This window comes from Acomys minous, assembly GCF_964271855.1.
Source record: "Acomys minous genome assembly, chromosome: 9".
NCBI lineage: Eukaryota > Metazoa > Chordata > Mammalia > Rodentia > Muridae > Acomys > Acomys minous.
Genome location: NC_140490.1, coordinates 120,052,870 through 120,079,494, shown reverse-complemented (window position 1 = coordinate 120,079,494; position 26,625 = coordinate 120,052,870). Strand labels below are relative to the sequence as shown.

The 26,625-nt window shown below is 41.2% G+C and overlaps 1 long non-coding RNA gene across 1 annotated transcript; it reads left to right on the top strand.

Moving 5' to 3' along the window:
- The first annotated feature begins 640 nt into the window (after positions 1 to 640).
- Positions 641 to 24,253, top strand: LOC311604361. The gene is made up of 4 exons (XR_014781461.1): positions 641 to 790; positions 2,700 to 2,949; positions 14,974 to 15,139; positions 24,054 to 24,253. It is a non-coding gene; the product is annotated as an uncharacterized lncRNA (long non-coding RNA).
- The last annotated feature ends 2,372 nt before the right edge of the window (positions 24,254 to 26,625 follow it).

Genomic DNA, 26,625 nt, shown 5'->3' with positions numbered 1-26,625 from the left:
ATCGAAAGCCTCATTCCCAGCCTCTTTATGGCTTCTCGTCACTTCCCACAATTGCTAGGCCCCCTGGGCTCGCATGCAAATCACTTTCCTCACCTCCCATAGGTGGTTTGTGGTGCACTACACCGCGTGTCTTCACAGCAGCCCTCTCCAGTATAGGATGTCCCCTGCCTAATGCCCTCCTTCTTACAATGTCACCAATGATGGATTAGACCTACCCTAAGATCTCATTTTAATTCGGTCACCATGGAGATCATGTTCCCTTACCATGATGTTTTATGTACTTTATGTTTTAAGTGCTACGTTAAACATAAACATTAGCTATATTTTGGAACACACAACTCAACCATAAGAGGTGTTATGGACATACATTTCAGAATAACATGAAAGTCCTTGGCATTTTGCCCAGATTTATGAACTATAGCCTCTGGCTGACACTTCATGGAGGCAGGCTGTAAGGCATGAACAGTTGGCTGTCCTCTGGGCAGTTTCACGCCTATGAACTACAGTCATATTTCACTGTATAAAATGGTAATGTTCAATATTTTGTAAGCAGGAAGTAGGACCACAGGATTTAAAACCAGAATTGTCTTTGCTCTTCCCTTTAGGGAGAAAGTAAAGCACAAATTATTCTTTTTCTGCCCTAGACACTTGCTGCACTCATCTTTCTGAAGAATGAGAGAGGCAGAGCGACCGAAGCTTTGCAGCATTTTGTATAAACATGTGGAGGAAGAGGAGACCAGTAATCACATGCCAAGAGCAAGGAGTCATTGCCCACCAGTTACAGATAAAGGTAAAACCACAATGAGATGAGAACTGATCGGACTGGACACGTGCACATACCTCACCATTGTGCTACCTGACAGGTCTATGAGCTACACCTTTTATGGTTCACATAAAATTATCATGGGTCAGGCATGGTAGGAACACTTAGGAGGCAGAGGCAGGTGGGTCTCTGAGTTTGAGACCAGCCTGGTCTACTGAATGAGTTCCAGGACAGCTACACACAGGGAAAATCTGTCCTAAATAAAGCCCCTCAAATAACCAAAAATTTATAGTGTTATAACTGATGGCATAATTGACCCAATAAAATGTAGTATTTCATTGCTACCTATGAGATGGGTTTCATACACCTTAGGAAAACAGTAAATATTTTTGCTTGGTCGCATCAGTTTTTCTAACTAAATAGCCACACCCTTTGCTATTGTGGCTGGGAGGGATGGAAGCTGTCTTCATGTGGGAGAGGGAGAGGATGCGTTCTTCTCTACTTGGTTGCAGGTGTGTTGAAAATGAGGCTTTTGTATAGGAATGGAATAGAAAGGGTGGTTGGCGTGAGAGTAAATGGAGGTATAGAAGTTAACCAGTTAGTAATGGCCCACTCAACCCACGGAAGCAGTGCCGAGGTGAGACTGCGTCAGCCTTCCTCCCACTCAGTCCCCGCTTCACTTAGTCTTGTGCATCCCTCTTACACAGAGAATTGCACAGCATTTAAAGACAGCTACTTCTGGATGTATTATTGTACTATGGTTAGCACTCATGTTCCTAAGGAACTTTCCTTGGCCACTGCTTTTTTTTGTTTGCTTTGTGTCTCACCATTCTCTGTGCGTGTCAAGAGAAGACTCCCTCCCCACTCTCCCTTCACTCCTGGTAATTTTAGATGTAACTTGTGACTGAGAAGCTCATGTGTGGGAAGCTTGGTCCTCACTTTGGTGATGTTAAGAGGCAATGGGACTTTTCGGAGGTGGGGGCTATATAAAGGGTTATTAGGCTACTTCCCCTCCCCCAAGGAATTAAGACAGTTCTATAGGACTCTGAGCTGATTCTTGAGAGTGTGGGGTGTGGCTTCCGGTCCTACCCTGTCTTCCTTTCTAGTTTTCTTCATAATGTATCCATACTAAAGCTTGTTGGCCTGAGAGGCCCAGAATGGGAGGTTGCCCCTTGGAACGCAGGCCCCATCTGTGAACTAAATAAGCCCTCTTTATTTTCAAATTTCCTACTCCCAGGTATTTTGTTATAGGAATGAGAAACTGAGATAGGCACCCATCATTCATTAATTATACCTAGGAGAATTTTGAAATGAGTATAAGAGGTCTTGTACTAAAATTGCTTTTGACTAATAAATGTCTGTTAATTTCATATGTCTTCTTATGGGACTCATCAAAAAGTTTATTAGTAAGCACTTACTTATGCATAAAATGAGATTGAAACTATATTCCATATATAGTGTGTATTTCCATTATATATCCAATATATTCTAGGGTCTGAAGTCACTACCTGAATTGCATATGAGAATCAATACCATTGGTATAAATTATAATTCCCTTGTAAGAAAACTGAGGCCTATAAGAAAACTGTTTATATAGGTATACTACTATAAATTAAGACACTCTGGTCCTCAACTCTGTCACTTGCTATGAATGTACCTTAAATATTTTATGTGCTAAGAAGTAAATTCTTAGATAATGAATCAGACGTAAATGATCAGCTTTGTAGCAATAACTAGAGTTGTATTACACTTGCTGAGGGCCTCCTTTATGGATGCAATGGAATGTGCTAGGCTTTTTTAATCAGTAGTCAGATCACCAGCCTTTTATTTTATAAACAAAGAACTAGGACACCACGTCTTAAGTAGTTGACCTTGCTTTATAGAATAAGGCACTGGACTCAAGAATCAGACCCTATTCTCCTGTACTTGCCCACAGGAACATAGCATTAGTGCCATCTGAGAGGCCTCACCCAGCCGCTGATGGAAACATGAAAAGATTTACAGCCAAACATTAGGTGAACTCAAGGAACCCTGTGGAAGAGGAAGGAGGATGAGAAGAGCCAGAGAAGTCAAGGACATCATAGGAAAACTTACAGAATCAACTAACATGGGCCCATAGGGCTCACAGAGACTGCATCACCAACCAAAGAGCATGTATGGGACGAACCTGGGCCCTGAATACATACGTAAGAGATGTTCATTTTGGTCTTCATGTGGGTCCCCTAACAATGGGAGCAGGGACTCCCTGACTCTGTTGACTGTGTTTGGATCCCTTTCCCCTAATTAGGCTTCTGTGTTTAGCCTCAACAGGAGAAGATGTCCCTAGCCCTACTGCAGTTGATATGCCAAGACAGACAGACTGGAGGCCTCTCCTTTTGTGAGGAAAAAGAGAGAGGAGAGGACATGAGAGAAGGGACTAGAAAAAGAGGAGGGAGGGGAAGATGTCATCAGTATGTAAAGTTAAAAAAAAAAAAGAATCAGACGCGTGCTGCCTGTATCCAATCCCTTGTGTTCAATATCCCCAAAGTCCAGCTTCTTATCTCACACTAGGAAAGTCTAGAGGAGCCTTTGGGTTGTGCGGCAGAGAATATCAGGAGGGCAAGTCCTGTGTGCAGGCTTCAGGAAGTTAGAGCTTCATCTACCAGGATCCTTTTCTAACCCACGTTTTCCCAAGTGCACAAGATCACGCACTGTGACATGTTCATATATATAATCTCTTGCTCTTTTTTCCATATTTGCAACCCCAATATTATCATCTATTCTCTACCCAATTACTTATCTCATCCACCTTCCAAAATTCTTTCTGTCTGGATATATATCGTGTATAATCTATTTATCTGTGTCATCTCTCTCTCTCTCTCTCTCTCTCTCTCTCTCTCTCTCTCTCTCTCACACACACACACACACACATTTTATATATATATATGACAGATAGATAGATTCTATATATGAGAGAATACTTGCAATATAATCTTTTTTTCTCTCCCACTTCTTTCTGCTACTTCCCTCTTTAGACTTCTTTCTCTACCCCACTTGGTCCTATTTCTGCTTTCCTCACACACACACATACACACACACACACATACACATTTATACACACACACACACACACTCATACACACACATACACACACACACACGCACATACACACACACATACACATTTATACACACATGTACACACACTCATACACACACACATACACACACACACACGCACATTCATACACACACACACACGTATACACGCACACATACACAAACACCATACATCAAGCATACATATACATACCCCATATTCACTTGCATATACTATGATTCCCCCTGGAAACCCCAACTATTAACATCCATATGTGAATTCATTTTTCTTCTCCCAAGCCTCAGCTCACGATATCGTTACTATCTGGAACGCCCCTGGTCCAAAATACCACCTTCTTCTAACTCAGTGTAATCCCTCATGTCCAGTCACCGTGAGAGCATTTTCCTAACTCGTACCCTAAGTCCTCACTCAGTATCCCAAAGCTGAGATATGCATCTGAACTAGCTTGTTTTGTGTGTCAACTTGACACAAGCTAGAGACCTCAGAGAGGAAGGAGGCTCACCTGAGGAAATGCCTCCATTACATCCAGCTGAGAGGCATCTTCTCAATTAAGGATCAGTGGGGAAGGATGGCAGCCATTGTGGGCGGGGCCACCTCTAGGCTTGTAGTCCTGGGTTTTGTAAGAAAGCAGGCTGAGCCAGCCATGTGGAGCAAGCCAGTAGGCAGCACCCTCCATGGCCTCTGCCTCAGTGGCTGCCTCCATGTTCCAGCCCAGCTTGAGTCCCTGTCCTGACTTCCTCCAGTGATGGACTATGATCTGGAAGTGTAAGCCAAATAAACCCTTCCTCCCCAACCTGCTTTCTGCTCACGGTGTTTTCATTGCAGCAATAGAAACCCTAACTAAGACAGCATCTATGTATTCCGGCATTCCCAATGACTCGGCTGCTGTCCTGAATCCTCCCTTGACTGTATGCTTGGGCCACAGGTGGTTTATCAGTCCCAGGGCTCACAAAGCTCTTAGCAAGTATGCAATGTTTACGGGGTTGAGTGAACTGGTGAAAAAGAACAAAGCTGAAAAATAATGATCCCAGTCATGAAATCCCCTCACCTCTACCTAGAATTTTCTCTCAGAGTTCAGAATCTGCTGTCACTTTCTGTGGCATGTCCCCAATCTTTCTTGGCCAACAGACCTACAGGAAAGGCCTCAAATGAAGGAAGACAGAAAAGTTGGAGCAGATGTGGGTAGCACTGGCTGTTCTAATAAGTAATAGGTGTACAAATGTCTGCCTTCTTCCTGCGGGCTGCAAACTGCGTCAGGCAAGAAGCTTACTCAGCAGAAGATGTTGGGCACATACCACCGTGGGATACCAAAGGGCCACCCAGAAATTCTACGTGTCCTGTGGGGAAAGTCATTTCTAAGTGTGTTGAAAATGACCCACGGAGATGAGGAAATCTGTGGACAGACATTGGAAGCTGCAGAGCAGAATGCTCTGAAGTTTTTCGAGGAAAGTTCATACAAGCTGCATGTCAGCCTCTTTCCCACTGCTTGGCAGGGCATCAAAGGGATTTTTTACAAGGACTTTTACAAGTGGATTGATGTTTGACTAAATCTGACTCTGGCCTGTGCTGCCAATTTTCCTGCCTATTCATTGTTGGGGCTGTGGAGTGCTCCTAACAGAGATTAAAACCGTAGGGTCTTTGAAAGGATTATGGCAAATTGAGAACACTCTAGGGAAACCCTTAGTTGAGGACACATCCATCATAGCAGAAGCAGAATTAGCTGCCCCTTGTTAGTCAGGGAAGGAGCGAAGGTTCTGAACAAAAGTTGGGTGGGGGGTCTAGGTTTGGACATGCGCTCATCCTTTGGCTGTGCATGGAGTCGTGGACAGGTTATTCAGCTGCCCACCTGTCTGTTTGCTCATCAGGGTAACGGTGAAGAGACAGCAATTTCACAAGGTCATCATGAAAAATAAGCGAACTGACATCAGGGAGAAGTAAGGTTCTGTTCTATCTGAGCCAGAGTTTTTTCAGCACAGTAACTCTCAGTCCTCCTAATGTTGTGACCTTTAATCCAGTTCCCCATGTTGTGGTGACCCTGATTATTTTTATTGTTACTTCATAACTGCAGTTTTGCTGTTGTTCATAAATCATGACATAAAAATCCATGTTTGCGGATGGTTTGGGGAAGACTCCCAGGAAAGAGTTGTCCGACCCCCGGCTTGAGAACCACTGGTTTAGCAGCTATGCAGAACCTGCTTTAATTGTATAAGTTGTTCATTAAAATCTATGATTTCTGAGTCAGTAATTTTAGTCACAGTTTTAATTACTGGCAGCATAAAGTGCTAGGATATTAATATGTTTCTAATACACATTCTATAAAATGTTCAGTATGTTGTAACCCTCACCAAAGGGAGGGGCAAAGGCCATTTGTGGAAAGCTCCTGAGGAGGGCAAGGTAACTCTGAGTAGGACTCAGAGCGTGGCAGCGGGAGCTGTGACCCAGAGCCTGACTTTGATAGCATTCCTTGAAACATTAGAGCAATAGTAGGGAACTCTTTTTTTTTTTTTTAATTTTTTTATTTAATTAATTTATTCAGATTACATCTCAATTGTTATCCCATCACTTGTATCCTCCCATTCCTCCCTCTTTTCCACTTTCACCCTATTTCCCTCACCTAGGTCTATGACCAAGGGGGACCTCGTCCCCACTATATGGTCATAGGCTATCAAGTCTCAGCTTGGTAGCCTGTTTATTCTTTCTGTGAGTGCCACCAGGCCTCCTCTTAAACCAGGATCTCCAGGTTTAAAAATGGTGCCATCCACCTTCCCAAATGTTGGCTTGGCAATGCTGTGTCAGTTCTGAGGAATTAAAATCTCTGTAGTAAAACCAGGAAATGCATGTTGTTGCAAAGGTCACAAATTGTTCCTGTGGTCAGCCACTTTGAGTTAATGCTTTGAAGTTCACAGAGAGTTTTTATATTCCCCCACCCTGATGAATTAATCATAGTCTGAAACCACAAAGTACAGCAGAGGGTATTTGCCCCATAGACGAATTCTGCCTATCGATCGCTAAGGCGTGAGGAACGGTGTTCTGTTGCGTAAGATGTCTTCTTTATCTTTCAGCGCCCAGTCTCCCACTGAATCTTAGTAAGCCTTTGATACCAGTGAAAAGCCCACTTGTGTCAGAACAGTGTCTTCGCGATTGAATGGCATGAGGACACGCCTGCCCCAAGGTATGTCTGAGCAGTAGGATCTTGTTGTAGATATGAGGGAGACTACAGCTAGAGGCATCTGGAATTGTCCAGTCTGAACAGGGCCATGAGAAGAGAAAGAAGGTGGGGGCAAGAGAGGAAGAGATGGGGGGGGGGGCCCGGAAGAGGAACCAATATCCAGGAGCTGAGGAGCAAGAGGGAGTCAAGAGCAGCAAGAGACTGCAGGGCCAAAATGGCTTGTTTCCCTAAAGATCAAAGCTGGGGGGGGCGGGCAGGAGAGGAGAGAGAGAAGCCATCCCTGGCCTATAAAGGTGAGGGTAGTGCGCAAGGTGAGAAGAGCAGAGAGGAGCCGGGTAAGTGAGTGAGCTTAGAGGCCTGCAAGTGCTTTGGTATGCTAATAGGCACCACGAGTGGTCCTTTGTCCTGAGTTTCTTTGGGATCTGACTGACACTGATGAAAGTGGTCTGTGAATTGGATTGCTCGCTGAACTGCTTTCTGATTGGCAAACGCTGTTTCAGTCTTTCCGTTGTTGTTCTTTAAACTTTTAATCAGCACAGCAATAATACAAAGAAGGAGCTTTCCTTACCTCTTCAGAAATGAATGGCAACGGATTCGTCCAGAGTCATCGTCACACAATAATTATCAGCACTGAGATTTGAACGCAGGGTGGCTGGTTCTTAAGGTTGTTTAAATCTTCACCATTCGAAAGAAGATTATTCTTTCAAATGCTTTTTGTTCATACATTATGTGTCCAGCAAAACACACACACACACACACACACACACACACACACACACACACACACAATTTCTTCAAGTTCCTTGAGAGGCAGTCCAATAGCAACAGCAATATGATGTTAATAGTTTAAGGCTGGCTGCAGATCTAACACCTATGGTGCCTATAAGAAGAGATCTAAACATGAGAGTTTATTGCAACAGAGTTAACCTTATGCCTTGAAGCCAGACTATCTACATTTTAATCCTGTGCATTACAATACGACAGCTATGGCTGTCTTAGCGCAATGGAGTTTAATTTTCTTCTCTAAAATGAGGTGATGCTGCTGACCAAGACTCACAAGTGCTATGAGAACGAAGGTGACAGCCACGTAAATTATGCAGTGTACAGTTAGTGAGTTCTCAGTATGCACTTCATAAACGTGAAGCTAGCATGTTATTTTATCTTATGATTGTATATGTGTTTGTGTGTGTGCATGTGCGCATGTGAGTATGTGGATGTGTATGCAAGAGTGCAGAAAGGCACATTTGTGCACACATGAGTCTAGAGGCTAAGAGACAAATTTGGGTATCTTTTCTTAAGTGATATTTTTTTCTTTTTTTCTTTTTTCAAGTTTTTCTTTTCATATATTACATGCAGAGCACAGTTTCTCTTCCCTCGCTGTCCCCAGTCTCTCCTTGACAGCCCCCCTCATCCATGCCCCACCTTACTTCTGCTCAGAAGAGAGCCAGCCTCCCAGTGACATCAATCGAATACCGTATAAGAAGCTACAATAAGGCCAGGTGCATACCGTCACATCAAGGCTGGACACGGCAACCCAGGAGGAGGAAAAGGGTCCCACATGTAGGCAGAAGAATAAGGAACAGCCACCGTCATCCTATGTCTGGTGAATGGCCTGGATTCCACATCCAGCAGGCTGGTCCTGGGGCTACTTGCTGCTGGACAAGAACGGATGGACCTTGAGATCAAACAGGACCAAGTTCCTGTTCCTTACTCAGGACTGGCTTAGAGCACTCAGGGTGAGGCCTGTGGCCTGGGCTCTAAGCCAGGTTTATGGTCTCACCAGGGGAGGCGAAAAAAATGAGTTTTGCAGGGGACGCTATGGTTTAGCCCAGGATGTTACCAAAGTGTTATAGCCCATCCTTGAACTGCTGTGCCAGAGCATCAGAGGAAGCGGGTGGATGTCTGAAACCTGCTAGCAGGCAGCGCTTATTTCACCAAGCTTGTCCTTTTCTCCTCCAAAAACACACTTATGAGATCCTTTCTACTTACTGGCTTAAAGACACAGAACACAGTATCTTATATAATCCTAGCAGTTTAAGAACAGCCTCGAGGGCACTCAGTGCTCTTCGTTTTCCTCTCTGCTTGTCTTCCCTCCAGGAGGATATGTTCCATGGTCATATGGAGCTTAAAGTTTAAATATTAAACTCACAGATCAAATTGCCTAGATTTTTAATATTCCATAGGGAAATGTTCCCTTTCCTGATTTTTATTTGTTGTTGATAAGTCATTTGGGAATATGAAAATGACACTTCGGATATGTTAGAATAATTTGAGCTACCCTGGGTGGAAAAAAAAGGAATTAAATGACAGTGTCAGCATTCCAGCGACAACTTGACAGTGTTTAGTCCTAACTTGTAGAGGAATTTTAATGCAGCAAGATGGCTGCTCTGGCAAGAGGTCACATCCAAGGACCACTTAGGCCTAGCTGGAATGCGGACACACTTTGCATTACAGTATTATCTGGCTGGAATCCAGATATACTCTTAGTACATACCTTTAATCTTAAACAATGAAGGTAAGGTTAGTTTATAAAGGGAGGCAATCATGTTTGAAAATGGTGTCTAATTGAGGGGCAGGCAAAGTGATGAATCAGAGAAAAATTCGACAGGATGAACAAGAGATAGGATATGCCCAACTTCATGAGAACAGGACAGGAAAGAGAGGCTACTTCAGAACAGTTCAGGGAGAGAGAAGAGAGTCTGTGTTTTTTTGTCCACCCCCCCCCCCCCCCCCCGCCAAGAATGGTACAGAGACAGACAGGTTACAGAGAGAACAAGCTAGACACAGGTGAAGACAGAACAAGACAGAGAATGAGAAGGAGCCAGAAGATGAAAACATGTTGCTAGGATTAGTTAGAGGCCAGGCAGAACACCTCAGTTAGAAGCCAAAAAGAAGCCAGTGTGAATCAATCAGCTTGGAGAAGAACTTGGGCCAGAACAGCTCATTTGAGGCAGCCAGCAAGAGTTCTGAAAGAGCTAGGGAAGAGTTCTCAAGTCATGCCCTCGTCTGAGGAAATAAAAGCAACATTTACACTAAATGAATCCTAATAATGTATCAGCCTTCAGATATCTGGTAGAAATAGCTGTGTAGGAGAAAACTGAGGAGGCTAAAGGTGAGGGCTATCATGAGTTGAAATAAAACTATGAAATGATTAAAGTTCTCTCTGAGTATGAAAACTGTCACCAGCCATCCCAGTCAAGGTGGCCCAGGCAAAATTAAATAAGGAGACTCACGTCTTTACCATCCTTTCTTCCCTCTGGCCTTATTTCCCTTATTTTGTATGACAAAATGAGTTTGCTTCTGTAAGTCTCTGTGTGCATTGTTAGCTGATACCTGCTTTAAAATTCACCTGCTGGCAGACAAAGGTTTGTCACTGACATACACCTGAACTTATCAGAGGAATATAATAGCACTGTCAAGATCTAGAACCACCTAGAAGACCCACCTCTGGATTTGCCTGTTAGGCGGTTTCTATACTGGTACAACTGAGGCAGCCGACTGACCCTAAGTGTAGGGCTCCATTCCCTGAGACTGAATAAAAAGGTGAGTGGCAGCTGCTTGCCAGGGAGCAATGTGGTTGCTGTAGCGATGGATGCATCCGCACCAATGTGAGTCAAACCCGTGCTCTTTAACTGGCTTTTTTACCAGATATTTTCATCTCACCAGCAATGAAAGTAATTAGTACAGGACCCAAAATTATGCTGTAAAACCTTCACACAACAGAGGAGCTCCTGAAGGCAAGGATCCCTGGTCCATGGATTCACGTTGCACTTGGCAATCTTCAGCTGAGTTTATTCAGAGGAAATGGAGCTTTGCGATTATACAGAGGATAAACATATTTGAAAGAGAGCACAAACTCACCCATATAAATGTGAGTCATTTGTTTAAAACTGAGTTACTGCGTGCACAAAACACAGAATAAGTCCCAGTTCCCAAGCAGCCTCTTCTAGCAGTACAATGAATGGTTGAATGGGACAATTCCCTGTATTAAAGAACATATTGAATTTTTATTTCTGGCTGTCTTTTCCAGAGAACAGACATGTATGTGTATATGTACACAGTTACCATGGCATTATTTCTGTAGCAAAAACCGGAAGCAATCTAAACATACCTTCATAAGGTATGGGGTATAGCAGTTGAATTTTACAAGCCAAACTGGAATTGGCAACATTATGCTTCTATAACGCAAGATAAAGATGACATGTTGAGTTCTCATTTGGTCTGTTGGTCGGAAACAAACGCTAGTTCAGGACAATCTGTCCCCCCCCCCCCCACCCCCCAGGACTATTATGCCCATATCGCAAGGACCATCAGGAGTCTGAAGTGATATGTATTCAAAAGCAAAGAGCCTTTTTTTCTGCAGAAATCCAGTGCACTGGGTTCTTGCCTATGCAAAATAAGATGGCGAAAGATGCTGAGTTGAGCATGTAGGCTTTTTTTTTTAATAGATAATCACGGAATGTTCCAAGGTGGGTTAGGTAATCTTTACTTCTATTGGGCATATCAGGAGCAAGAGTGTAAGCACAATGTGGGCTAGGTCCTGGACTAGGGGCTCTCTGAACGGGTTTAAACTGGCCCAAACTTGTAGGTATTCTTGTGACTCTAGTCAGGAGTTAGGGGCTCTTCAAACTGGTTACATTTGTACAATTACCTGAGTCCTACAGGATGTCTGTCAAATCACAAATGCTCAGGCATCCCGAGGCTTGGACACTCATGGCTCTCCGGTGGCTGACCCCTCTGGTCACATGACACTAAGGATACTGGCTTCCTGGAGTCAGTGTGAGGCAGCCGAGTCTTTATTGATTTTCAGGTTCACATAAGAGGCGAGAGATGAAGGGTTAGTTGTTTTCACTTAAAGCTGGTGAAGTCCTGCGGTCACTCCTTGTGCTGTGGAGTGCAATGAGCCTCTCCTGTAGCTTGAAAGCTCCTGGCCGGGTGCTCCTGTCCTGGAGACCCACATGGACTCCTGACTTCTGGCAACATTATCAAGACTTCCGTACTGGGTGTGGTTGGATTGGAGGCAGACATTTATTCTACAAAGTCTAGAGATAGCCTTGGGCAAACTTTGATCTTTTCCTTGATGCCTTTCTTTTTTCTTTTGGTTCTTTGATTATTTTAATTCCAAGCTATTCTTTCAGCATTGCTGTTGTTTGTTTGTTTGTTTTGTTTTTGTTTTTTTTTTGTTAAACTCTGCACAAATTTTAATTTTGATTTTACAAGTTAAAATAAAAAATACCCCTATGTAAGGTTTTGTTTTAAGGCCTTCATGAAGTTTTTTGATATGGTTTTCTAAAGCTTACTTAGAAACTTAAAAGTTGTGATATGACTGATTTATTGAGAAATTTTAGCCCTTAGCTGAAGGTGTGAGTACTTCTAACCGAAAGAGGCAAGGGATGGAAACATGTGTGAGGAAGAACTCTTTATTAATATTTTCACATTCACCCTATTACTAATAAAACAAAACAAAACTGTGGTGGATCCACAATATGAACTTGAATGTACCATGTTTAAAAAAAAAAAGGAATAAATTAAGTTTAGGTAGAACCTGTTAGGTGAGAAAAACAAATTGTAATAAATAGTGTGGTACCATACCATTTAAGCAAAATCTGTTAAAATAAAGTAAACCTATATGTGTATATATATGTATTCCTATGCATATATATAAATTCACAAACTGTAACAATCAGTTTAAACCATGGGGACAGAACTTTATAAATCACAGGGAAAAGGTTGGGGAATTATTCTGCATATTTTGAACTCTTTGTAAGTGAATAAATATTAACATTTTAATTATATCTTTCAAAAATTAAAGTAATTCTACAAACTAAATATTTTAAGAGAATTAAATTGCTGTTCTGATATTGACAGTAGCAGTTAATACTTTCATGAATTGAAATATAATTTATGGTGTATCTCAAAGTCCAAAGCCTTTTAAAAAAATTTTTTAATACAGGTAAGTTTTGCGTATAAGCCATCTTCATGTTTCCTGAAATATCTTGTCTTATATATCTATAGTGTCAGGACTGTGATGACCTGAAACTCAGTTTTATTCCCAATATTTTTCTCTTTTTCCTTTTCCTGTGTGTGTGTTATGTCTAGTTATATCTTGTTCCAAGAGAAATAAGTCTTTATCTACTAAAAGAGTTGATACAGTCATCTTTGAACCCAGGATGCCCGGAAAAGGTGAAATTCACTCTTGAGCTATCTTTCCCAGGAAAAGAGAAAGGCTGGGGGTTGTAGCTCTAGCCAGGCAATGATAGTGGACCCCACTCTATGGAGCTTGTGGGGAGAGAAAGGCCCGCAATGTGACCCAGAGATAACAACTCACAGGATCAGCCTGGGTCTGGCTGGTGGCAAGCGCTGGGCCTAAGAGGAGAGACAGCTCGGCCTTCCTACCTCTGCTCTTTCTGATGTTTTGGTGAGATTGCAGTCATTAATCATTAATGGAGTTGCCAGCTCCCTCAAGGAAAAGGTTTTCTGGTACCTTTATGGAAATTTCCACCTCATAGGAGGTGAGCTACAAAGGTATAGCCAAGAAGAATATCCCTGACAGCAGAATACAGTGTAAATCTATTTGTTTCCTATAGGGTCATCACCAAGTTCAGGAAGGTATGACCTGAGGTGACACATGCCAAAATGCTCTGTTCTTCTCTGTGCTCAGAATAAGCTTAGCAAGCCTTTGTGACTCTTCCTGTATTTCTGCCTGCGTTGATATCCTCTAGTCTGACTATAAGAAAAAGAAATGTAAACTTTTTTCCTCAAGCATTTTTTTTCTTCTGTACAAGTTCTTGGATCTCTTTCACCAACAAACTGTTGCCTTTACCTCCTAAAGCAAGGAATTCGTATCTTTGTAGTGGATTGAATGAAGCCGACTCGGCGTAACATAGGTGGTGTTTCATGGTGATAGAACCTTTCTACATAGACTATCTGTCCCGTGGCAGTTTTTTCACAAAAGGTATCTTGGGCCACACTTGAGTTAAAAATAGTATTGAAGCATTTTACTTTACTTTAGTTGGACGTATATAGAATAGGCTTGTTTTCCACTGTAAAAGTTACCTGCAAGGCCTAGTAAACATCTGGAAAATTACAAATAATGAAAGGAAGAAACTTAAATTCTCACTATCCCTACAATTTAATAGTAAGTTATTAGTCACCTTAATTATACCCCAATGCTATGTTCAGCCTATGGATCTGTTAACATACGTCTTCAAATGAAATAAAAGAGGTGAAAAGGATTCATATTTTAAAAGCACATGAAGGGTTCAATTTTGAAAGTTAAGGATTATGCTGACATCTTTCTTTGTTTTCTCTTTTTTAGTATCTCCTCGCCAGTCACCTGTGCCCTCTCACTAAGCCCCCATGATCCCCCGCACGTTTTCCTCCATTTGTGTTCTCTTGCTTTGTTTTAGTTTTGGTCTTGTGACTCACTTAGTTTTAGCAGGGCTGCCCACATGGCCATGGGAGTGACGCATGAACACCTCACCAGTTGCTATGTCAGGACAGTGCCTCCCTATCCCTCAACAGCTTCGCAAAGCCCTGCCCTCATCTATGACTGGCGTATTTATTGATGGCCTGATGGATAATTAAACAAAGGGCGCTGGGTACTGACATCAAGTGGCAAGCAGCTGAAGGTCCTAAAAAAGGGGCTTACATCATTTTCTCTTATTAATTTTGAAACCAGAGTTTAAAATATTTAATGTTTCTATAAAGGGACTGTTAATAGAACCAGGGGACTTTGTCCCTTTCCAGAGGAAGAATTTATTGATTGGTTCTCGTTTTGCAATAAATGAGTCACTCAACATGATCAGCCACACATAATTAAATTATCTTTGTGTTTTTGCACAAGGAAAAAAAATCAGCAAAGATGTATTTGTGATAATCTATAATATGTCTGTGAGTCTAAGTCCCTTAATAGAGAGCATTTATTATTTACTTTTCCAGCAAGGATGACTTAGATCGCCATGGTGCCAGATTCATTCTTGAAGTTATCATCTCTGGTTCTACCTGGAGCCTTAAAGACAGCCCTGCAAGAGCATCAACTCACAACACTGCTGTCCCCGACACACTGCTTATCTTTGCTTCTTTGCTGGAGCTTTACAGACTGCAGGTACGTACAGATCGTGTACAGCTAGTGCACACGAACACTGAGGAAATTAGTATCCCCGAGGGGAACTCTCAAGCCGAGGAACCAGCATCGGTCCAGAAAACACCATCCCCTTCCTAGTTGTAACTCTATGAAACACACAGTGCATTGCTTAGATACTGAAGAAATGTCCACCCTCCATGTCACAGTAGCCAAGGCAGGGAGACTAATATGATATATCTTGTGTGTTATGTATGTACACATGCATGGATGTATGCATGTATGTGTGTGTATGTATGAGGAAAGAACCCTTAACAGAGGTGACAACATGTATAAAACTCAAGATATTGCTGCGTGAAATCAGGCAGAAGATGATGATGCTCAGTGCACAGCTTTTGTTCTATGTGGTCTGTAAAGCAGGGACCTGGCAGGAGCTTAGAATGGTGGCTCCAGGCCTTGGGAGAGTGTCAGGTTGGGAAACCACACCAGGGGGTCCAAGGCTTCAGTAGAGTAAGAGGAGGAAGCTCCAGCGACCAGCTGTTTGACAACAGACCTGTGATCAGCGATCCTGCCCCGTGTGTTTGAAACCTTGCCTGAAGGGGAGATCTCACATTGAATGCTGCTCTACAATATGAAAAAGGAATAAAGGTCCGGTAATGGCAAGAAGGGTGTGTGTGCACGCAGTGAACAAGGAAGTGGCATTTGGGAATGAGGGAGAACGGAAGGCTGCTGGCACCCAGAGTTCCATGCAAAGACTTCCATGTGTACTTCTACAGCAGAAGGCTGAGCTTGCTGAGGCTGTCATAGTTTCTCAACAGTTGAGAATGAGTTATTTCCTCCCGCCCATCCACACTTCTCTTTACTTCCCTAATGCCCTTAAATGTTCCCTCACACTGGAGTTTGCTGTTCTCTTTGCTGCCAGAGACTATGTCTTTGTGCTGCCGACCCCGCCTAAAAGAAGATGGGTAGACGGGAGCAGCATTCAGGGAACTTCTCACTGGAAAAGAGAGTGATGCCTTTCCCATGGAAAGTTTACTATGAGTATGTGCCAGTTAGAGTACGATGTGGCATAATATTTAAATTAAATTTAGAGTAGCAAAGTGGCTCCTCATTTCTAAAATCTACATCATTTTAGTCTCAGAGAAAGCTAAAACATTCTATTATTCTCCCCACAAATATAAAATATTTATTGCACATTCATTTACTTAGATTTCTTCTATAATGTTGCCCACATGGTGGAAGCCTACTGTAGAGTTCAAAACAAGTTGACCCTCGACTGCTTTCTGAATCGTGGAGTAATGACACAGCAGCAAAGCTGCTAGGACAAATGCAATCAGACAGCTGGAGAGAGTAGAAGAAATCTCTCAGACAACAAACCCAAGTAGTGAAGCCAAGGTTAGTTACCTGCAGAAGATTTACAGGGAGAAGAAGCACCCGGCAGTCAGAGCAGTGTCCCCCAGTTGCCTCTACTCAGGTACATGTGCTGTGTGTGAGACGCAGAAGTGGAACAGTTAACAAGGAAACACTTGAGGGTCTGAATATAACTTTGCCCTTCATAAGCATATGTTTCACTAGTTTATGTTTGAAGATGTTGGGTTTATTTTTAAAACTCTTTCAAGTTAGTATGGGTATATGTAAACACAAGTAAGAACATGCATCCAAACTTTTATGAATCTGCATTCAATTTGATGGTTTCTCTGCAAACACTGAAAGTGCCTTCAATATACTCAATAAGCATGATATTTTACACAGCTTTGGTGGGTGTTTTTGAAAAAATATATCTGATATAATTACTAACTGCTTAAAAACAGCATACAATTTGAAGAGATCAAAGAAAAGAAATTAAACTTTCAGAACATTATTATAAGCTATTGCTATTCCTCATACACAGGGATATCGTCAAGACACAAACTGGCTTGGTTTGGCTGGTTGAAACATGTGCCACCCTCCTTGTATTTCCTTGTTTCCTTGTCCTACCTAGGTTTTCAAAAGAGTCCGTTGATTTAGGCTACACTGGCACAGTGTAAAAGGTCATCCTGCTGCAGCCAGGTTTTCATTACTGCTTAAGTTTGCAGTTATGAAATGTGATTCCACCCCACAGCGATGCGGATGGACACATTTTTCTACACATTTCACCTCACTCCAGCATATTCAAAATTACTGAACATAATTACAATTATGTGGTGGTGTCGCAGTATGATTACAGCTCATAAGATCATGGGTTTGGCTGTTTCTGCTGGATTTTGGTTGGCTTTGTTTACATTTCAGTAGTTATAACCTTTCATCTCAGGTAAGGTTTATTCAACACTCCCTCCTCCCCCTTTGTGTCCTTCAGGACAGAAATAATTTTGAAGATTTTTATTCATTTACTTACTTACTTCAGAGAACAAAATGGAGTCGTGTAAGATTTCACAATTTCTAAATTAGTGTGGCTGTGCTCAGCTGTGATCCCTGCATTCAGGAAACTTAGGCAGGAGAATGGGTAGTTCAAGGCCAGCTGCCTCTGTGTGAGAACCTGCCTCAAAAAGAAATTTTAGTTTCTCTCTTTAGGAAACCCCAGTCCCAGGTTTGGTGACCATGAGGAAGAGAGAAAGGGAAGAGCTGATTTGCTTAAGGTGCTGGGACTAAAGTTGTGGCAAACAAACAAACAAACAACTTAATAAATGAAGGCAAGAATGAGAGAAAATGAAATGAAATAGAAAATAAAATATGTTTATAGTTTAAAATGGAAAGGGAAAGTTGGAATCTCTCTCTCTCTCTCTCTCTCTCTCTCTCTCTCTCTCTCTCTCTCACACACACACACACACACACACACACACACACACACACACTCACTCACAGCACAGTTTTAAGCTCAGGAATATTTTCTTAGAGGCCAGGCATATAAAATGGCTTGAAATCTCTGGCTTCTAAGTATGGCTGAACTGGCTTAGTGACTTCTTGAGGAATGTCTCTTTTTGCTAGATCTTCATAGAAGTGTATCATATCCATTATGCTTTTAATCTACTGTATTCAATATTTAAATCAGTAAAGGAGGGCTTGTTTTGAAAGGAAAAAAATCACAGTCATTGAACTTAAATTTCGTGACTGAAGTGATCAATAACATAAAGCAGCAGAAAGATTTAAGGGAATCCCACGGCCTTTATCATGGAATTCTTTAAACAAACAAGATTACGCCAGCAAGACTCCAGATGTGCCATCATTTATTAATAAGCCTTTGAGCGTCTGTGTGCGCCCATTTGTGTATTTGCAGGCACTCGATCTGAACACTGAGATCTAGTAGATTGCTTTGGTGTGGGCTGGATAATGTATGCAGGCACAAGTGGATATATATATATATATATATATATATATATATATATATATATATATATATATATACACACACACACATTAGCTTCTGACAGTCTAGACTTTATGCAGGATGGAGAGCCTATTTTTCTGGGATAGCTCTCAGCTGCTAGCATACCATTAAAGAGACAGGCTTTTTTTTTTTTCATCTTAGAAACTCTATCTACCTGACAGAGACCAGAATAAAATTATACTGAATATTTTACATTAGAGATAGAGTCTTTGTTTGTTTGGTTGCTTGGTTGGATTTTTTTTCTTCTAAGCTCAGGCATTCAATATATATTGCTAAAGGCAACACTTGAGTATCCTTCCCTGAGGTTTGGGCATAGTGTAATGTCCAAGGGAGTACATGCCTCCCTTCTGTGTGATCGATCATAAAATTACATAGCTCTCTGTCTTTGATGTCTACTGGCAAATTCCCATATGAATGATTAAGCTATGAATTTGTCAAAGAAAGGGTAAATACTACATTTATTTATTTATTTATTTATTTATTTATTTATTTATTTATTTTAAGACAGGGTTTCTCTGTGAAGCCGTGGCTGTCCTGGACTTGCTTTGTAAAACCAGGCTGGCCTCAAACTCACAGAGATCTGCCTGCCTCTGCCTCCTTGAGTGTTGGGATTACAGACATGTGCCCCCATGCCTGGCTCAAATACTACCTTTATAAATACAACACATTTTAGGATTGTGTAAAGCTGAATTTGATTGTACCACCCAATGCAGATATTGCTTCTGAGTGGATGCAGACATGGCCACTTCATGCACATCACACCTGTGTGAGGTTTCCAAGGCTGGCAGGTATGCAAGTTCACAGAGTTGATGTATATAGTAAGACTAAGGTTTGGTTTTGAGATTCCAGTAGGCATTACATTATTAACTTCTGTCATGACCAAGTCCTCACTGGAGTCATGCAATACTTACTATATACTTTTGCCCTTTCGTCTTTGAGGTGCCTAGCTTTAAAGGATCTAGACACAAAGAATCTAGTGATTAGGGTTTGCCTATAGAACCTTTGTCTCTTACTCAGTAGGAAATTGATGTGGATGGTTCAGTCTTAGAAAGTTAGGTAAAACAAAAGACAGAGGCTCTGCCTCCATTGTGGCAAAATGAATGTTAATAACACATTAATAATAATAAGGAAGGTGAAATGAACATTTACTATTTCTTAATTCTCACATCAAATTGTGTATGATAGATTATCACTGTTTTCTCTAGTCAGCACTGAAGAAAAAAGAGACAGAGAGATTTAAGAAGTTCACTGAAAAGAATACAAGATTGAGGCAGTGTAGACAGTATCCTAAGTCAGTCTTTGATTTAGAATAATGATTAACAACTGCTTAGAGATCAGGAGAGTGAGGGATTCTAGGGACCTGAAAAGTCAGAGAATACAGGCAATTAAGAAAACTTCTCCACCCCACTCACACATACATATGTATACACACACACACATACACACACATGCATGCACACACACACACACAAACCTATATGAATGTAACAACAACTAATAAGAACTGAGGTCATGGATTTGAAAGGAAGCAAAGAGAGGTACCTGGGAGAGCTTGGAGGGAGTGAAGGAAGGAGGGAATGATGTGATTATATTATAACATGTAAAATTATTAAAAAGATGAGCCCACAGTCAAGATGTGGTAGGTTTGTTGTGATGGTTAATCTTCAGTGTAACTGTATTTGGAATCACTGAGGAGACATATCTCTGACATGCCTGTGAGGGTGTCCCCGTAGAGGTTTACAGAGGAGAGAAGATACACCCTGAAAGCAGGCAGCACAGTTCCACGGCCTAGAAACCCAGTACAAACAGAGATAGAAAAAGACGCGAGCTGTGCAAGCTGAACACGAGCTCTCCACTTCTGTGCTCATGACCTGCTGAAGTGAACAAGGAACCATACAGGTCCCAACACAGGCTTTCCCCACTGTGATGGACTAGGCTGCTTCAAATAATGAGGATGCAGGCAAACACTTGTTTTCTTCCCCTAAGTAGCTTTCTGATAGATATTTGGTAATGACAAAGAAAAAACTAACACATATATAATGTTACATATTAGCTAATATAAATAATAAAATGAACATAATTTGGGACGTTGAAGACTCGGTGGTATTAAGCCTATGGGTCCTAAAGGCTTTCTGAAAATGTACCTGATCTCCATACGAGGATACAGCACCATGACTGGATTCCAGGACGTTGTGTCTGGGTTGGACACTCTAGAAAGGTCCTGACAGAACCACAGTTCCCCAACAGAACAGCCTTCTTTTGCCAGAAATAAGATGGTCAGTACAGAAGTGGGACAGCTCTATCTAGTAGTAAACAGAAGTTTACATGCGTAACACGAGGCTGGTCAGGAAACCGGGAGAAGAAACGTTTGGAGTGAGCAAAATATTATTTTTCGTTTTAAAACATGTCTTTTTAATTATTCTTTTTAATATATTTTGTTAATTTATTCATATTACATCTCAATGGTTATCCCATCCCTTGTATCCTCCCATTCCTCCCTCCTTCCCATTTTCCCCTTACTCCCCTTCCCTATGTCTGTGACTGAAGGGGACCTCCTCCCCTTGTATATGCTCATAGGGTATCAAGTCTCTTCTTGGTAACCTGCTATCCTTCCTCTGAGTGCCACCAGGCCTCCCCATCCAGGGGACATGGCCAAATATGGGGCACCAGAGTTTGTATGGGTCCTGCTCAAACTATGGCACCAACCAAGGACAATGCGTGCAGTAAACTTCGAACCCCTACCCAGATCTAGCCAATGGACAGGACATTCTTCACAGTTGAGTGGAGAGTAGGGTTTGACTTTCACACAAGCAAACTATTCTTAAATACACCAGGCTAAATAAGCCAGTCTTGTTCTGCGGCTGGTGAGCACAGAAAACAAGCTGCAGTAGAGGTAATCAAGTCCATTTTTATTTAGAATTTATGAAGAAAAATTATGGGTTTGTGATTCTTGCTTGTTTGTTTGTTTGTTTGTTTTGAGACAGGGTTTCTCTGTGTAGCCCTGACTGTCCTGGACTCACTTTGTAGACCAGGCTGACCTTGAGCTCACATGGACCCATCTGCCTCTGCTTCCCATGTGCTGGGATAAAAGGTGTGCAGCACTGTGCCTGGCTGGGGTTGTGAATTTTGATGTAAGAGTTATATCAAGGACTTTATACCATCAGTCTCGAAGCTCATTCAGGGTGTCTCCTGTACTCAGTCCTCAAAACTGAGCAGAATTACTAAAAAAATAAGTGGGAGTAAAGTAAATATTATAAGACAAAAGACTCAGACTGAAGCAGCTCCAACAACCGTCTTTAAATAGTCACACTGTTCATCTGCTGCCCTTTGGAAAGTGCCAGCTCGGTGAAACTGAAAGCTGATGTCAGTTAGTGATGTGCTCTGTGTCCTGAGCTGAGTTTGAAGAAAACTTCACCACAGCCACATTATAATACCAAAGAGAAAAACTGGATATTTTTATTACCCACAAACACTAGCAATTTCTTCTGTCACTTAATCAGATCTCAGAATAATCATTAATTACATTTTTTCATAATTCCTTGTTGTAATACACGAGTACAGTTTGCTCAGTATAAGATAACTGCACCATCCTCGGGGCTAACAGCACTGCCCTCTTCTTCCTTTTTGGCACCTTTCATTTTTGACCCCTTCCTCTGACTGACACATACTTTGTGGGTGTGTAGGTATTTTTCTAAAACACATATTTGTAAAAATTTGAAATGCATAATGTGGCATTTGCGTAACTTGCCTCCAGTTTCCGGGAACACAAATCTGCAGTGCTTGTCCTTGCAAATGTCATGGGATGGATTTTGAGAGAGTTTCTCAGATCTACGCCCATAAATGGATGTGAGGGATCACAGATCTTTGATAAGTGAATTTCATGGGTGCTGTACGGCCACTGGTCTTGATTGACTCCAGCGTTTCCTGTCCTCAGCACCGTGTGAATGTTTCCCTCTCTCATGTTCGCATCAGTAATGGGCACGATGAAAATTAATATTTGTGGATTGGGTAGCTCCACATTTGCCTTTGTTGGTCACTGGTGAGTTTGACGCTCTCCTTATCTGTCCAGTTTTAATTTTTGTGTGATTCTTTTTCTAGCACATGCTCATCTTTTTTCTTCTGTTTTGATTTTCAAGGACTTTTACTAAGATAAAAATGCCTTGCCCATTTCAAGCATTATTGGTCCTTCCACCAGAATGTAATTAGTTTGTAACTTAGATCTTAATGGTAAAAGACAAAGCTCTCGTTCCAATATGGCTAAATTTATGTTGCGCCTGAAGATGACCTTGAAGTCCTGATCCTCCTGACTACACCTTCTGAGTACTAAGGTGACATGTGCCACCAAGCTCAGACTATGTGGAGTTGGCCCCCAGGCTTTGTGCATGTTAGGCATGCATGCTGCCATGAGCCAGTCCCCAGCGCCCACTTTATGAATCAAGTACATTTCCCCCTCTACTATATTACACGTATTTCCCTAGATATGTCTCAAAACTTGAAATTTATATCTTTAATCAGTGTTCATCTTGTTTTATAAAGTAAGGATATAGTTTATTTTGCTCCATATACTGAGGCTTTCCCCCCCAATGCAATATACTGAATATTGAATTGCTCCCCATGTATGTTTTTAATTTTTTGAATGTTTCTCTTACCATATATTAAATTGTATGCATGTATAACTTGAGTCCTCTGTGTCTACAAGCTAACCATCCACAGGTTCTACCAAATGCAGACTGAAAATATTTACAATAGCCTCTCTACTTAACATGTAAAGACATTTTTGTTGTCCTCATTATTTCCTGAAAGCAACAAAAGCAGTATAGTAACTATTCCTGAGGCATGCACAGTGCATTAACATTGTGAGTAATGTATATATGCCTTAAAGTGTAACCAATGGCACATGGCACATGGTTTCTGTGTAAGGACTATTTTATTTAAGGACTTAAGTGGCCCTAGGTTCTTATATATCTCATTCTGCCAAGTGGAGCATGAAGGAAAAATATATATCACACTGGCCCACAAATACACCCACATGTGCATGAACACACACAAGTGCACACAGTTTGAATAAACCCACATGTGTATGCACACACACAAATGCATACATTTTGAATAGCTTGTCCTTGTGGCTGGTTCACATTGAGATATAGCTGAGAGTAAAGTACACACTCAACCTCCAGGATCCATTAGAAAATAATATTAAAATATCACTAATTTTTGTATTATTATATATAGAAATTATAATATTGCAAAATATATTAGCTTAACCTATACTACTAAATTTAATTGTGCCTATTTATCTAAACATTTTTGTGTATCTGTTGAAATTACCTATTAACCTCCCAAAATTATTTTTTAGCATATACAAATTTTATACTCCTGGTGGCATTTTATTTTTGTTGGATGGTATTACTGAAAATTGTATTTATAATACTTAAGCATCTGCTTTTTCCATTCAGAAATACAATATTAGCCAGCACATAGCCTTTATGAATCAAATAAAGTGAAGTTTTTAGTGAGTTTAGTTTTTAACGTCATTAAATATTATTTACAAAATCTCTGGCCTCTTGCTTTTAGGTGCTTGAGTGTCACAGGCTGCAGTGCAGTAAGGCAAACGGATGATTTGCAGTAAGGCAAACGGATGATTTGGAGAAGACCTGTGCAATGGAGGTTTGGAGGAGGAAGGCCTGGGCATTGTTAATGGCTGTGTATATTATAAGTTCAAAGCTGCAGAGAGAAATATGACACTGTTGGTCCATTAATGTGGCATCAGGTATCCAAAGAGTTTTGTTTCTATTTTAAGATATTTACTGATCAGTCTTCATAGCTTCCAGTAGTATTAATTTTTGACAACAAACAAATGAAAGGTCTCCTAGAGACAGAGGAGAAACCATGTTTGTGAAGTGATCAGTGAACAGGAAAATCTTAAGACTAACCTGCTTAGAGGAAGTTTCTCCTCAGCTATGTTCTAGAAAGCTCTCCATTTGATTCAGTCTAACTCAGACGGAATTTCAGGGCAGGTACATGGCTCAAGCCAGAAAAGAAGTCAATCCAGGGCAGACAGACTTTCCACTAAAACATATATATTTTTTATTTATTTACAGAAGCATGCTAAAGCTGGAGTGGGCAGGTGAGAGGGTCTTGCTGCTGCTGCACACGAGCCAAGGTCTGACAGGGATGAGTGTGGGATGAATGAGTGAGAATAGTAGATTGCAAGTAGAGTATCTTATAAATATAGAAGGAGAGGGCGCTACAAGCCCCAGGCATAGCTAGACAGGAAGCCAGGCCTCTTTTACTGGGGAGACACGATTACTTCATTCAGTCACGACCACAGGACAGAGGGACAAACATGGAACGGTAGCTGGCTGGGAAGTTCTAGCCTCCCTTCTTGGGCTGTTCAGTGACTGTCCTTCTCTTTTTCTCCTAAGAGTTGCTGCTGATTCACTCAGAAAATTAAGTTCTCTTCCTTCTTGAATCTCTGATTGGGCTGAGGACCAGGTAGCTTAGTTTTACAATTAAGCTTAGTTGATTAGGGGTTAAGAGACTTTTAGGTCTAGATAGATGTTTTAAGTCAATAGAGATGAGATATGATAGATGTTGTTTTTCATTCAGAATTTTAGACTCACCAAGCTAGGAAAGATGTTTTCCTCGAGGTTGCCAAATACAAATAGCCAAATCAGTATGAATGTACCATTTATCTAATTCCTGACTGTTTCCTGTTTCTTCTTGCTGTATGTAGTTTATTTTATTTATGTGTAATAACATAAATGTATAGGTAAAAAAGAAATATAATTAAAAAAGAATTGCTGACTAGGGTCTGTTATCTCAGCTCAATTCTACTGCAGCCCAAAGGGTTCATATGCCCCTTTTTGCTAGAGCCAGTCACCAGTAGAAGTCACTTTAAAACTCAGTACATTTCCTGTAAACAAGAAACTTAAAGCAAGAACCATGGCTTTGCTAAAGATATGTTCAGAAACCTTTGTGCTGATAGCCTGCCTTTCCTTCTTGGAAACTCCTGATTGAATTTAATTGATTTCTGGGTGGCTTCATCTTATAAATGGGAACCTCCAGCCTTAGAAGCCTGAGAAGAATCTACAGAATATTCAGGACAGTTAGGAACCACTTTAAAGAGCATTTTCTCTCCATTTTTTAGTTAAAGATGAAGTCATCTTTACCTTCTTTGCCCCTTGGCTCTATAGTTCCCGAAGGTGAGAGACAGTGAGTCATTTGTCAGCAAGTGGAGAAAGCTGAGCTATAAGCAGGGGCTGTGATGTTCACACTTATTTTAATTATGAGTAGTTTTTCCTTTGGGGAACTTTCATATAAGATTTTTTTACATATACATTTATATTGTTACACACACACACACACACACACACACACACACACATATAATAAACTACCTACAGCAAGAAGAACCATGACACAATCAGGAATTATATACATGTTACATTCTTAGTGTTTTGGATATTTGTATTTGACAGCCTTGAAGAAAACATCTTTCCTATCTTGGTGTGTCTAAGATTCTGAATGTAAATAAATCTCCATCACATCTTGTCATTATCAACTTAAAACACCTACCTAGACCTGAAAGCATTTTAAGCTCTAAATAATTAAGCTTCATTGTAAAACTAACCTACCTGGTCTTCAATTCCATCAGAGACTTGAGAAGGAATAAACTTGATTGCCTGAGTATGCCAGGAATGCAGGTTAGTAGCTTTCCAAATGAGAAGATGACAGAGACAGTTTGCTGCCTGCACAGTCACTCGAAACTTTCTATAACGTTGGAGCATCATCTTCAGCCATCTGGGCCAGTATATCTGACAGACATATTTGTGAGGCAGGAACTATTGAGGATACCCTGTCTTGGCAGAGTTTGCCCATTGACTCTGCCTGCATGCAAGCTTGCTCTTTTTTAGGCAGAATTCTGTCTGTGGTAGAAATGAGGACATTTTGCCCATGGCTAGTTTGCTACATTTGAAGCCATCTCCATAAGGAGGTTCTTTGATGCTCATCATCCCCTTTGAGGTAGGATGGGTGTTGCCAGGGGCTAACCTGTCTCATTGTTAGTGAATCTTTAAAATAATAAAATATTTTTTAAATCCCATATTCTGCATGTCTTAGGTTTTTGAAGACCTTGTCTAGCTAT